This window comes from Vigna unguiculata, chromosome 10, assembly GCF_037176805.1.
Source record: "Vigna unguiculata cultivar grain cowpea cultivar isolate G323 ecotype 2 chromosome 10, ASM3717680v1, whole genome shotgun sequence".
Taxonomy (NCBI): Eukaryota; Viridiplantae; Streptophyta; class Magnoliopsida; order Fabales; family Fabaceae; genus Vigna; species Vigna unguiculata.
The window spans coordinates 44,434,604-44,450,887 of record NC_140801.1 but is presented as its reverse complement, the minus strand read 5'-3'; the positions used below and the strand labels follow the sequence as shown (position 1 = coordinate 44,450,887).

The 16,284-nt window shown below is 25.5% G+C and overlaps 1 long non-coding RNA gene across 1 annotated transcript; it reads left to right on the top strand.

Annotated features, from left to right (window-relative positions):
- The first annotated feature begins 5,637 nt into the window (after window positions 1-5,637).
- Window positions 5,638-9,085, top strand: LOC114165733 (uncharacterized). Its single transcript, XR_014984997.1, has 6 exons — window positions 5,638-6,647; window positions 6,736-6,779; window positions 7,195-7,304; window positions 7,512-8,057; window positions 8,678-8,715; window positions 8,871-9,085. It is a non-coding gene; the product is annotated as an uncharacterized LOC114165733 (long non-coding RNA).
- The last annotated feature ends 7,199 nt before the right edge of the window (window positions 9,086-16,284 follow it).

The following is a 16,284-nucleotide window of genomic DNA, read 5'->3' as shown; positions in this document are numbered from 1 at the left end:
ACTTTTACATGCAACATTTTGATATTTGAGAATTGGTAATATAATATATATGTTTATATAAACACATAAATATATTATCATAAAGTTTTAAATTAAATAATATAACACATAAATATATTATCATAAAGTTTAAATTAAATAATATACATTTTTATTGAATTTATCAAAAATATCCTTTCCAACGACCCATAAAAATATATGTGTATCTTTTCATTTCTCCGTCTCTTTTCAAAATCTAATAAAAAATTAATATTTATATTTTTTTTCTAGTTAACTTATTCTAAATTATTTTATATTTTAAAGTAAAAATATTATTTTATTAACGTTGAGAGGTTGTTACATGAAAAATTAAGTATTTATATATCATCATCCTAAAAAAAACACTACTATTATTACTTTGTAAGGTGTTTGTGTGATTTTTCTTTTCTCGCAAGTATTTTCATGGTGGCACTTAATAAAAAATTGATGAAGGAGTTTTCTTTTGCAGAAAGGAATAATGACTCTAGAAAACTGAATTGGTTGACTTTGTATTACATGGGAAGTGGACCTTATAGAAAGGTTGACTTTTATTAATCAAACTTAATTTCATATTTTTATAATAACAAAATATATATATATATATATATATATATATATATATATATATATATATTTCAAATTTACTACTTGTAACTACTATTTCTTAACTGACATGTTTTAACACTAGTTTAATTAGTGCATCTTATTATTACAAACACGAGATAATGTTAAATACTTATAATATCTCATCTTATAAAAACTGTAATAAAATTTGAATTTCTGATAGAGATTAAAGTAACAGTTTATTTGACTGTAATGTTTAATTTCAAATATTTACATTTAATTTAATTAAATTCTATATCTTAAATTATATTATTTATATAGCCAGAAGTGTTTAACTCTTAAATGTTAAAATATTAGGAAAGTAACAATTTCTTTTAATACCTGTAAAATAACCGAAATATTTTATCAAATTTATATAAAAAAAATTATAATAACCTTTAAAATTAATGTAAAATTAAATTCCTATAATATACATAGTGAATAATAATTATAATGAACTAGTCATGCGTTAGTGTATGTGTGTATTTTTTTATTATAATAAAAAATTATCAATATAATTATAGAAATAAATATAAATTATTTTTAAAATTTTTTTGTGGATTGTTTTTATTTATTTTATACATAATTTTTTTTCATTACAGGTAGTTATTTTAGTTGAAATAAATTGTTTAGTTTAAAAAATGGTTAAACAGAAAAAAAAATGGTTAAATTCAAATAAAATATGATACATAATTGTTTTAATTAAAAAAAAATTATTTAAAGTGTAAAATTGAAACATAAAATGTGTACCAAAAATTTTCTTTATGTTACTAAAAATATAAGTCATCCTTTATTGAGTTTAAATATTTTATTAGTTAAAAATTTTACAAATAAAAAAATAATAATTAGTCAAGTTTTAGTTTATAAAAATTACCAATTTTTTATAAACTATTTTTCTATCCTTTCTCTACTTTTTTATATTTATGTTTCTACTATTTTCTTTTTAAGATTAAAGACATTTTGATATAAAATTAAGGTTAAGGGTAACAAAATGGATCAGGTCTGACGAGTTGGTCCATAAATTCAATAGAAAAAAAGTTGGTCAGGTCAGTATATTGAGGCTTTTTTGTATTTCGGGGTCCATTTAAAGTGAAATTTGTAAAAATGGATTTGTTCAATTTTTTTTTAAATAGGGTCAAACCGATAGGGTGGACGACGACATTACAGGTGAAGTCGTCCTCCACCCTACTGGTTTCCTTTTTTTTTTAAAGCAAAATCGTGTTGTAAGAGGTCGGTTTCTATTCACTTGAAAAATGAAGTCGTCCTCGCACATGATGACTTCACTTTTCAATTTTTTTTATATTTTTTTAAAGTTGTAGTTTTAAAATCTGATCTCACTCGTAGGGACAGTTTTTCCTGCTCGTGTAACCAGCTTCAAAACTATCAAAAGTAGATATTTGGTTTTTGTAGGTCCAAAAGTCACCAATAGCAATTGGGAAGAGACACATTGCAATGAAGAAATAAGCAACCTTGGCTCCTTTCCACATTGGCACTCGAGCTGGGTGCTTAAAAGTTTAAGGCACTGTTTCCAGGGCCAAATTGTGACCTCTAAAAGAAAAGGATATAATTCCAAGTGCATTCATGGCATGATGGCAAGAAATACAAGACTATTTTCAAGTGCATTTATGGCAAGAAATACAGAAGCAGAAGGTTGTGACAATGATAAGGGTTCGTAGGAGATTGAAGGTGGTCTTCGTTGGCTTACAAAGAGGATCCCACACCATGGTAGAGTAAGTTATAATACTGAAACGTTAAAAAATATATAAATAAAAAACTGAAAAGTGAAGTCGTCATGTAGGAGGACGACTTCACTTTTCAGGTGAATAGAAATCGGCCTCCTATATCATGGTTTCGCTTCTCGAAAAAAAAAAACTGGTAGGGTGGAGGACAATTTTATCTGTAATGTCATCCTCCACCTTGACGACTTGACCCTTTTTTATAAAAAAAAAATCAATGAACTCCTTTTTACAAATTACATTTCAAATGGATCTCGAAATACAAAAAAATCGTATATTGAACTCGTAAGCTCGTCTAAATCTGATCCATCTTGTTCGTCAGCTTATTAGGTTATAGAATGGTTGGTCATGGACTGTCCCATAACTCGTAAGAGATTTGAAAATGGATTGGCCCATATAATTATTTTGCTACAAATTTCATTTAACTTTCTCACATTTCATTATCACTCTCACACTTAATTGAACTCAAAAGAACACAAACAAAGCAACACAATTAGAGAAAAAAAAAACTTGACCCAATCCAGGAGGAAAATAACGAGTGGCGACCATAGTTGGCCATCGACTGAGACGAAACCCACAATGTGGGTGCCTCTTCTTCCCAATTTCCAAATCTCGCAGGAAGGTTCTTCTTTCTCAAGTTCATATAACGTGGAACGCAAATGTAGATCGCCACTATCTCCAAATTGAACCCTACTATTGTCGCTTCTCTTATTAATAATAGTAGTGCCACACCTCATTTGAGCTCCTACACCATTATTCTCTTCCCACAAAGCATTAATGATATTTTCCACACTGTGTACAAATTACGTTACGTGCTACGTAATCCAGAATGCAAGTTACATTTCATATTACCTTCTAAATTTGTGTTACAAACTGTACAATCCGAAATGTAAATTTTCATTATGGATTGCATAATCTGAAATGTATATTTGTATTACGGATTGTATAATACAAAATATTTACGGATTGTACAATCCGAAACTAGAATTTCAGTAAGAGTATAATTGAAATTTTGAAAAGTATTAAGGTGCAGAAAGAAAACATGAAGGTGGAGGAAGAAATTTCAGAAACAAAGATGCGGTGAAGAAGTAAACCCAACGATGATAATGACTTTAATAACGGCGGCATGATAGAATGAGAGAGTATTTTGGTTTTTTATGTTAATATATGGGTGATGGTGGTAATCACGGGAGTGCATAGAGCAAAATCTTGTGCACAGAAATGTCCAGATTTTATTGGGCTCTAGCTCAGCAACTTCTTGTCCAAACTCCTAAGCCCAACTCATGACTACTCGTCACACTAAAATCCTTAGTAAAATTCTAGTTATTATATATCCAAACGATTTAGATGCATTTTTTTTTCAAAAGAAAAAATATGGGGTTTTATAATTATGGTTTTAATAAATTTTTAAACAGTTAGATTTTGTAAGTATTTAAAATGTAAAATTCCAGTTTGTGCATTAGTTTGGTGTTAAATTACAAAAACACCAATAAATAAGTTCAAAAATGTTAATCACTCACTCTCAAACACACTCTTTTGAATATATTATTATTTATTAGGTAAACTTTATTAGAATCAGAGTTTTATGATACATAATTATCATTTAATAAGTAGAACTCATAATTTAAATAAGTCTTAATTAATAACAAAAGGTATTTTGATAACCATGCAGTATATAATATGTTGCTTGCACTTCTTATAAGTTAACTAGTTGATGGATATGATTTACTTATATTTCTTAATTTAAAAAAAAATACAAAACAAGACATTTAAATAAAATAAAGTATACTTCTTAATAATATAAAGTGAACAACTTCTACGATCTAATTTGTAATGAATTTTGTAATCTAATCTACAATAATTTGTAAATAGAAAATAAATATTTTTTTAATTTACTTGATAACTAAATATTGATTAACTTTCTCAACTAACTGTGTTAGGTTTTTTTATAACTTCGTTTTACATCTTAAATATGAAGCCAAAAACTTCTACCATCTAATTTATAACAAATTTCAATATAGTTTGCGAGAATTTTTTCCATCAAAATTTACAACATATTCTTCCTCTAAAAAAGTTTTTAAATTCGTTTACAGATACAAATGTAACCGAACAGTTATAAATAATTTAATAGAATTAAATAAAAATATAAATCAATCACAAAATAATATGCATGAATAGACATTAATTAATTACTCATAGTACTTTTGTGTTTTTAAATTCTTCCTCTAAAGTGATTTTACAAAGTCGGATTAGAGTCAAGCCTAACAGGAACAATGTCTTCTTTTCTCGTTGATTCCGTCAAGTCCGTGCTCTTGGCTATGGTTTCGTCTTCAACTTTTGTTATTGATTAGTGAAAACATCCTTAACAAATACTTTCGCAGTTGATCATTTGTTATAAATCCAAAAATTTCACCTCTGACTATAAAATATGAATGAGATTTTTTTTTTCCAACATATTGGTAAAATTGATTCTTTTACGTTGGTCCTTTGTATTTGTAATTTAAAGTTTCTCATGTATTTCTTGAAGAAAATAATTGTGTTGATAAATTAACTAATTTAGATTTTATCCATCGAGAACAATATAAGTGATTTACTACTTTAATTCCATGTATTTATTTAGATTTTTTTTCATGATATCTATAATTTATTTATGTTTCGTGAAGTATAATTTTTATCGTGAATTTGGTATACTTTCCCATACTTTGTATTTATTTTATTTTATCTTTTATTTTTAATAAATTTTCACGTAATCGATAAACTTTTAAATGAACACATAATTAAGATCTCAAAAATTTATAATCATATCTAATATAAACTTATTTTGAACATTTAACATTAATATTGTGACAAAAGCTAAGGTGTAATAAGTGTTATTACTAAAACATACGAACATTTATTGATTAATATATTACAATTAAATCACATGATAATATATTACAATTAAATCAAAATTAGTTTATTTAAAAAAACTGAAAAGCCGAAGACATATTTAAATCTACTATATATCTAAGAAATTCTTAATATAGGTAAATTACTGAAATAGACATCTTAATTTATTGACACGTGTTTAAAATTGAGGGTATTTTTGTCTTTTTGATATTGTTGTGTTTTTGCCGTTTGAAAGTCTGTTTTAAATACCAATTGATGTTATCTGACACCAACATACTTCTTCTCCAAGGCAATCACCATTCTCGAGGTTAGTTTTTATTTTCTTCTGTTTTTTTCTTCTTCCGTTTCTTTCTTCTTCTTCAATCCTTCTTTCTTCTTCTTCATACCAAGTTAGGTTTTCTTTTTCTTTTTTTTTTAATTTCCAGTTTGTTTTTGTTGAAAGTTGAATGAACTTTTTCTTGATCAAGGTTATTTTTTTGGTTTCTTTTTTCTTCTATTTGTTGTTGTTCTTTCTTTTTTCTTCTATTTCTTATTTTATTTCTTCTTCTTCTTCTTCTTGGATCTTTATTCTTTTTTCTTCTTCGTACTCTGTTAAAATTTTTTTACTTTGTGTTGATTGTTTGTCATGAAAGGTTTAATTTTTGCAATATTTTTTGTCATGGACACGTTTTAGTGTTGTTGATGGTGTTGTTGTATTTATATTTTTTGTACTTCGTAGACCTATTACTGTGTGTTGACGAAAAGGTTCAAGATTTTGTTTTTAGAAGGTAATTTTGAACAAAATCTTGAACATGTTTTGTTGTTGTTGATGGTATTGTTGTAATTTTTTTATACTTCGTACGCATATTACCATGGGTTGAAGAAAATGTTCAAGTTTTTGTTTTTAAAATGTATTTTTGAATAAAATCTTGAACATTTATTTGTCTGTGAATTTTTCTTTTCTATGGCCATTTGAAACGCTAGGGATATGGTGTTTGGGTGTTAAAATTGCACATAAAAGATACATTTTACGATTTATTGTTTGATTTGATGAATGTAATTTTTTTTCTTTATTAAAGTTCTTAAAGTTCTTAACTTTTTAGTTGTTCTTGGTTGTTCTTCTTTTTCAAAGTTGTAGAGGATGTGGTTTTCAAAGGTTACAAGATCAGTGCTTGAATCTACAAGCAGAAAGGATTCATTATTCATTTATGACAGTGTATTGCAATGGTCTTATTTAAAAAAAAGATTATTTTTTTACATCTTCCATGTTTATTTGGTTTTTATTTTTATTTCATTTATGCTAATTTATATTTAGACACAACCTCTGTAATTGTTAAATGATTTACTTCTATAATTTATATTTAACTCTTGGTCATAACTCTCCAAGTCTCCAAGGGGATTCAACAAAGACTGTTCCAACAGGTAAAGTAATATTCTGCATTCATTTGTTAATCAGTTTCCAAAATTTAAAGATCAAGCTAAAGATTGCATGATCTGATTGTCATTGTAGGTAAGATAGACAACAAAAACAAGCTTGGAGATGCTGCTCAAGAGGTATATATAAATTTCGTGAACTATATTACTATGTTGTTTTTTATGGTGTTATTTATTTTTCTTTTGTTTCTTATGTGCTCTTTCTTTTTCTTCAATAAAGGTTTAATTTTTTTTGAGGGTTTTTGTGTTGAAGATGGTGTACCATGGATTAGTACATTTTAGTAGTTGTTGAAAGTCAATAGCTTGAGTTTTCTTTCTTCTTCTTCATGGTCTTCTTCAACTTTTTTTTTTCTGTTTCGTAAACCTATCGTTGTGGGTTGAAGAAAAGGTTAAACCTTTTGATTTTAGAAGACATATTTACTATTTTTCGTTTTTAATCTCAGTGTTGTGTGTTTAGTTGCTTCTTTGATAACTATGGTTGTGAATTCAAGAATCAGACATGCTTAACAGAGTTAGATTTGTACTGTCTATGTAGGTGTTGGTTGATTTCAAGGAAAATCCCAAGGCTGCATAGGAATATATGAAGAATCCTATGACGATGAACAAGATCCAAAAGGTGGTCAATGTTGGAATTGTCCAAATGAGGTAAATTTGTAGAAGAAAGACAATATTTGTTTGAAATTAAAAAATTAGGAAATTTTGACTTTTATTTATCGTGTTTTGTTTTAGTGTACTTCATACTCTTTTTTTATATTTTATTTTGACATGATTTTATTTTAATTCAATTGGGGTGTGTTGTTTAAACTTTATCTTTTGGTTTTAACGAGTTTGTCATAATTTTGGTTATTGCAGTTGCTTGGGTGTACTACAAGTATTGGGGCATATGTGAAGCTTGGAGAAGAATCTAAATGCATTAAGATCACTTTTTGAAGGGACTACAGAAAGGAACACATTACTATTATGTGGAAAATTAGTATGGGTACCCTATATATGAATTTTATGTGTTGAGAATTTCTATCCATCTTGCACGGGAAAAAAATAAACTACTCAACAACCATAAATATTTTTTAGTACATTTGCATCTTTTTCTTATTTATATTTTGTAATTAGGATCATTAGTATTTATTCTAGCCATCTTTGCCTATTAAAACACATATTTCTGACTAATCAGGCATAACAAATATTACTTTTTTCTAAATTACATAATATGAGAGCTTTGGTTTTGATGTTGAATCAAAAACTATTTTATTCAAGCTATTTTGATCTTGCATGCTATGTTTTTGAACTCAATTGCAGGAGGAGTGCGTTTCTTTAGTTAATTCAATTGCAAACCCAAATGTTGCATTTGATGTAATAGAAAAAGGCAACAAGTCGCTTGAGTTGAAGATTCAAAACCAGGTGCTCTAAAAAATGTTTTTGACGAGCATGAATTGTTGTGGCGATATGTCTTGCATTTTCAACATTATTTTTTTTATGACAGTTATTTCCAATTTATCTTCTTCATATTTCTATCTTATAATTTCAAATTCTATTGACTATTCTTTTTGCTTCTCAAAGTTAAACCTATACAATAATGATAGGATAGGCAACTCAAAGATGGTGTAATGGGTATAAAGATGAAAGTAATAGTATCCTTCATTAACAATGGCAATTGCAACATCCATGGGTGATAGAAGGTTAACCATGACTTTTATGTTAATGTTGATAATATAAGTGAAATTTTTTTTGTGATCTTTGAGACAAAATTGTTGTTATTGTTGTTAATGTCATAACACAATGTTAGGCTGCCTGTTAACAAAGATAATGATACATTGGTATATAGAGGTTTGTGAAGTTCTGTATGAACTTTGTTGATAATGTATAAAGTTAAGTTAATTTAATCAATTGAATTTTCTTGAGCTGGATTTAGATAAATATTACTTACTTCTAAGCTTTTCTAACTTAAATCATTGGTTGATTCGTGTTTATGGTATTTAATATAAATATTTATGGAACTGTTCTGTTTTCTACCATTGTAGGGAGCATATCAACATGACTGTTAGAGTAAACTGTAGAGGTATGATTCCCTGTCATCACAAATGCAACTACCTAAGTCCTTATTTTCTTGACTCTTGCATCTTTGTTTAAGAGTTCATTCGATATTCAATTTCATTGTTTGATTTCCAAATTGCTGGAATATAATCTCATTAAAGATTCTAAATTTTGTTTTAGATGAACAAAGGAACAATTATTATAGATGTTATCACCTACAGTAAGAAGTTGCAAGACAAATTCTAGAGTCTTATCACCGATTTTGTTTTGTTGTTTTGCAATTAGCTTTGGTTCACTGTATCTCATAAAGTTGAGATATTTTAATTACCCTTCTTTGAATTGTAATGTATTAGCTATAATTATCTTTGTATATATCATTTTAACACTAAATTGTAATAGGAAAATACGTATCTTTAGCATTCAAGAATATTCACTCAAAACAAAATGAATGTTCTATTTTTTTCTTAGAAATTGTATAGCATTAACAACGTTGTATGTGAATATTGTGGTGCTGATAATTGACTTTTTTAATATTTGCAGGATATAACTTATGCTAAAACCTTGGAATGATAATTAATGGTAAAATTTGTTGAGATCCTACAAGATCTTATTTTATTGTAATAATGATTACAATATTAGTGGCAGAACACATGATTAATTTATATCAATTAAGATTCATAAACCATTCTTCCATTTCAATCTTCTTAGAACCAAAATTAGTATTTATTTCATATATTTGTTAATTTTTCTAACACCAATTATGTCACGAACTTTTGATTAATTTTTTAACAACTTAACAAGTAACTATAAAATAAATAATCTATCTTCTTAGCTCCTGTTGCGAAATACCTAAATAACTTATAATATAATATATATTTATAATCTAAAAGATACACCATCATAAGTTGATATTATAATCATCATTTTAAATTGATACATTTAGTTACTAAATTTAAATTTACGTTTATATTATTAAATTATATTTATGTTATTGTAATTTTACGATTTATATCTCAAAAAATAATATGGTTATTCTTAAAATAATATAGATAAATATATAAAATAATGTTCCTTTAAATATTATTCTTATGAAGAGACTTAAAAAGAAATTTTCTTTATTAAATATTATTGTTATGAAAATCAATGTCAGTTATGAATAAGATTAGGTGTGTGGTTCTCTTTTTTTTTTTTTTCTCCTGTGCTAATATTTAATTGGACGTGTGTTAATGTTGTTGTCAGAGGGTGATGGTAAGTCATATATTTTGTGGTATTTGATTTACTTTATTTCAATTATTTTATATTCAAATTGTTTGTAGTCATATTTAGTTACTTAATCTAAACAACTTACGGTTGAAAATTTTGATTTAGCATGATAGCTATTAATTACATACACTAAATAATTAAACCGTATAAATATAATTATTCCAAAAAAAATTGCCAATTTAAATATAATAACAATATTATTTATTTTTGAAATATAAAAGAAAAAAATAGCAACCACCCGCGCGTATTATTTATATTATTTGTATTATATTACTATTAGAATAATTGGTATTACTTTTGCTAATATTATCATTATAATTGTTAACTATTTATATTATTGTTATTATACATTTTATCAAAAGATAAGTTACGTTACCAGATAAGAGAAGATAGTATTGAAGAAATATATCAATGAAAAAAGGGTGTATTGTTATTAACTTAAATAGTAACATATACTCCATTTTATTTTCTACGGTGGAGCCTGAGCATTTTATGTCCCTTTTTATTTTTTTGGTTGTGCGGAGAGAGTAATGGTAAACATAGTTGAGTGAGTGGTGTATAATTGATTGAGTTACAATTACGAGACTTTATTAGAGCATTAAATTACACATATTTGTTTAGCGATGTTGTATGCATACTTACTTGGCACCATATAGGATCAAGAAGGTTGTGGTGTTTGTTTTATCCGGTAGTGTTGCTTTTTCAATTTATACATAATTTCAACCATTAATATTGTTATCCAATTTCATGTTCTATCTCCCATGAGTTATGTCTGCCTTAAGACAGATGGAGATGTTATATGGTCTAACATTTACTACTTTGATTGCAAGAGAATCTCCATCTCTTGCTTCCACAATTGGATCAGGAAATTGCCCATTTACAGTCAATATGTTGTGGGTTCTGCACAACCTCTTCACTGGGGTAGTTTGAATCTATTTCAATCAAATATTAACTAAAAAATGGTGCAAGATCATTACATTGAATAAAGAACACTTAATAAACTTGTGGTAGTGATTCTCTACAACTGAAGCAAGGGAAACAATGATAGATAGTAGGCCAAGTAAGAACGAAGAGTAACCATTATCAAGGAGGTAGACAGTCTTCATTAGTGCCAAATAATTTGTCAAATGCAGTTACTTTATGTGACATTAAGTAAATTAAGTAAATTAAACAGTAATAATAATACATAATATTCTGTTATTGAAACAAATTAAAACTACTATCTTATATAACAATAAAATCTTATATAACTATAAATAATTACAATAAATTACCACTTTATAAAACCTGTATATAATATGCATTTTATGTATCTTTTAAATTGTAAATTAATACGAAATATTGTTACAATTGTAATAAACAAAGTCATAAAATAAAATATAATACATATATTTTATATAATATATGAGACAAAAAATATAATTAACATTAATTTTTAACTTAAAAGTAAAATAATGTGATGTGAACATAAAGGCTTACCACAGTCTGTTTTTCAAAAAAAAAAAAAACATGAGTAACAACATTATTTTGTTTTTCACAAAAAAAACATAAGTATCTACATTATATTGTATATGGTTAGGAAGTTATAGTAAAACATTATAAATGTGTTAGTAAAACATTGTAAAACATTATATTGAAAGAGTTAACCATCTTTGCACTACTTTAAAACATTATAATTGTGTTAGTCTTCGAACAATTAAAATATCAATGTTTTCATAACAATATTTTTTTTTTTACAAAATAAAAGAAAGTTAATAATTTTTTTTATGTATTTTTTCTCAACAATAGTTTCTCTTGAGGAGATTATGTGATGATTTTGTATTATAAGCATTTCACTGTATGAATAGGCTATTTATCCAAGACTTGACAAAAAAATGTAGTTTAAACAAGTACTATATGATAACAAGTTAAATAATTATAACAAAAATGTGATTTATTCTGTTATTTCAAATTCGGTTGATCGAATAAATATTGGTCCCTTCTACTTTTACTTTTGTGATTTCTTGTAATATTTAAAAGATTAAAAGATTTATTTTTGTAATCAATTATATGATCTGTTTTTAAATATTTTAGTTAATTGACCAATTAGTTCTATTAATTATTTTAATTTTATAATTTATTTCATACGTTTTTAAATCTTTTAAATTTATACATTTGTTATCCATTAATTATTTTAAATTTCTTAAATATTGAATCGGAGATTTTGAGTTTATATATCCCTATTTGTTGACTTCTTTAAATATTTTAAATTTCTTTAATTATTTTCTACAACGATTTGTAGATACACATTTTATTTTAATATAATATATCTGTATTTATATTTATGTGTTTCTAATTAAAAATTTTAATATCAATTTTATATTATATAATATTTTATAGACTATAATATATCATATGTTTACATTTTACTATAACAACGATATATATATATATATATATATATATATATATATATATATATATATATATATATATATATATATATATATCCCATTATAATTAATTAAATCAATAATATATTTAAATAACTAAACTAATTATTATATATAATTAAACTAATAATAAATATTCAAATAATTAATTTATATATAATAGCAAAAAAATTTGTTTTAAAAATTATAAAATATAAAAAAAAAACGACCCGTGCGTATGCACGGATCTGATGCTAGTTTTTATATAAATGAGGATTGCACACCATATGTGAATTAAAGTTTAAGAAAAGGTGTATCCTAATTCATTATTCCTTTAAGTCATTATTAAACACGATCATAATTAATAAATTGTTATATTTACCAGAGAAACTACAAACTATATCATTTGTTTTGTGCAACAAATTCAGGAAGCAGTAAAAGTAAGTCAACAACAGCATAACAATACAAACTTATTTATTATTTTTAAGCCCAATTTCATCTTTTATCATCTTTAATTATTTGAAAATTTGAAGTAAAAATGAAAAAGAAAATTGAGAACACTAAAACTCACATCAAAATATTCCTTTGGTGTCAGAAAAAAAAAAGAATTGAAATAAATGAAACAATTTTTAGTAACAGTTGGTAACAGTGTTGACCGCGCCGTCCGGTGTGAAGAGGAGCTTTCTGTGACAGAGGCTTTAATAAATGTGAACTGTGCAAAGATGCATTTTTTGGTGCATCAAATGAATGCAAGCATTGTTCAACACTCACTCAAGTACGACTACGTATATTATCACTACAACTACAACATTTTATTACCATCTCATAATTCCATTCATTTATCAATTAATCGTACAACACCAACAAAACACAAATCTCGTGTCATTTAACAAAAATACATTTTAAAACATAGAAGAAATGTCACTCAAGAATCCAATATATGACTATATGACAAAAATATCCATGTTCGTGGATATTTGCGTATAAAATTTCGATGAATAGTTGATACTTGCGGGTCGATTGCACTTTCATACTATCCATATTCACGGATACTTGATACTCACAAAAAATTAAAATTAACATTTAATGATTTAATTTATGTTTTATTAAATTAAATTAATTAAAATTAAAATTTAATTTATATTTTTTTTTGTATTTTTTTTTAAATTTTATTTAAAAATTATATTATCTTTTTATAAATATTCACGAGTATCCACGGGTGTCCGTGTGTTTTAAAATATCTGCGAGTATTTTTTAAATGGATACTCAACGAATAAATGGACGGATAACGAGTAAATTTTTTTATTGTAAATTAGTTTGCGGGTAAACACTATCTATACTCAATCCGATATGTTGTTATCCTTGAATATCACATTTGAGTGTCTTTACTTATATAAGAAAGTGAATTCTTCTTTGCTGAAACGTTGGAATATTGTTTAAACATCAAGATTGAACACTTAAACAATATTGATAGAAATCCTAAAGAGACAAAAATTAGGCACCTTCTCTCTCGTTTAAAGTATAGGTCATAAATTTAGTTACACTTTCAAAACCTTTGTTAATAGAAGTATCATTATAAAGTACGTATTTGATGATGGTTGCATCGTGAATCAATATATAATTCATGTAATTGCATAGTTTAAGCCCCAAATATTGCTAATGAACATATAAATAAATAACTAAAATCATAAATAAAGTTTTAAAGCAAAATTAAAATTGTTACTATATATTATAAAACTATACTACTCTTTCATCTACCTCCATGCTTCTAACATATTCCAATGTTTATGAGTGCAACGGTTGTGACTCACGAAAAAATTATAACATATTTATATAACTTAACATAAGTCCATAAGAAAGTAATGATTAATTCATTGGTGTATATCAGTGGATCATAATACATTGTTTAATCTTAATCTTTATCGATTTTAGCTCATATAATTGTCATCTATTAAATTACATAATAAACATACTCACAGTCTTCAGTTTGTATAATATACTATAACTTAAAATAAACATAAATAATTAAGTGAATTACTATAAAACAATGAGTAAATAATGCAATTAAAATACCTTGACTTGCATCCATACGAGCTTAAGTAATATTTCACTTGGTTTATCACTTAATATATTATATTTGGAGTACTCACAGACTTGCAAGTATATTTCTGCCTTTGTAAGTACAAATGTAATGAACTTAAAAATGAAATTTTCTTACATATATACTATTTGTTTAAAGTAAGGAAATTTCTCATGGAAGAAGAAAAATCATACAACAATGCATCTCACAAAAATATAACTTAATCAATAAAAATTGACTCACTTATGTATACATGGCACAAAATTATAATATAATAATTTAATACTATTATCATAAATCGTGTTTACATAATTCAATATAGATTTAAGTTCAAAAGGTGAAAATTTTATTAAATTTGAATTATTATTAATTTAATATTTTTTTCTTTATACAATTTATCCAATATAATCTTAATCAAGACATATAAGATATTTTTAAACCTAAATATCTATATTTTTTATAATTTTTTAAAATTATTTTTTAATTCTATTATTACATTGCTTTGAATACATTTTCTATCTCATATATCGAGTTATACACATTTTCGAGGTAGGGGTCTCTCTTGAACAGGAATGAATTATGCTTTGAGAGAGAAACTTCTAATTCAACACTAAGTTTTTAGAATAAATTATCACTTAAAAGTTATTATTATTTGATATAATTTAATCTCCCCTTCTCTCTTTACATATGTTTTTTGCCAACTGTTTTTAGAATTTTGTAAGCAAATCACAGCTATTATTAATTTTAAATAACTTTAAAGTGTATTTTGTTAAAATACTCCTTTTAAAATATAAATACATACCACATGCACGTACACACTAAAATTAGAATTCAGATTTTTTATTGAATCTTTTAGCAGTGTCATTAAAGCTACATTATATTAATATTTTAAAATTACTGATCATCAATATATTTTAAAAATAAAAAATAATAATAAAAAAATCTAACAAAACATTTAAATATTGTGGTCTAGCTATCAGTTCAGAGTCCCCTATTATTAAATTTATACAATTAATTTTCACACTTTAACATCAAATTATTAATAAGCTACAATTTAACAAATATATTATCACCTTAGTACCCCTATGGCCAAACGCATAATCATATTATCCCACTCAAAAACTTATTTTGGTCATTATCTAAGTACAGATTTTCTTCCATTCTCACTTGCTTTTTTTTATTGTAAATAATCGGTTTAATGTAGCATATTTGCTTTTAATATAATAAGAATAAAAAAGTCAAGTATATTTTTAATCCCTGAATTTGGACTCAAAATTGAAATTCGTCTACTTTTTAAACTTTGATACATTTTGGTCCCTAAACTTTAAAAACGAATTAATATAGTCATTTTAACTCATTTACGTTAACTTGTTTTGTGTCGAACACATTTCTCAGCAAATATTGAACCGAAAATGTGTCAAATGGTGTAAACAACTCCAATACTAACTAACATGAGACACATTCGACACGTCAAAAGAAGTTAATGTAATTGGATTAAAAAGATTATATTTATTCGTTTTTAAAGTTCAGGGGGGTCAAAATATATCGAAGTTTTAGAGAGGAATGGATTCTAATTGTAGGTAAAAGTTCAGGGACTAAAAACATACATAACCCAAGACTAAAATACAATCAAAATATAAAACTTCAACTTTATTAATTTTGTTTAAATTCGGCTAATTATTAAAGTAATTGACCGCATATTTAGTTTTTAGTAATGATTACATTTATTTATTAAAGAAGAAATTAAAATTTATATACAATTAATTTTAAGAAAAAATTGATTAAACTTAAAAGAAACCGTTTAACCTTTGTATTTTGTGGTGTAAATTTAAAATCATTA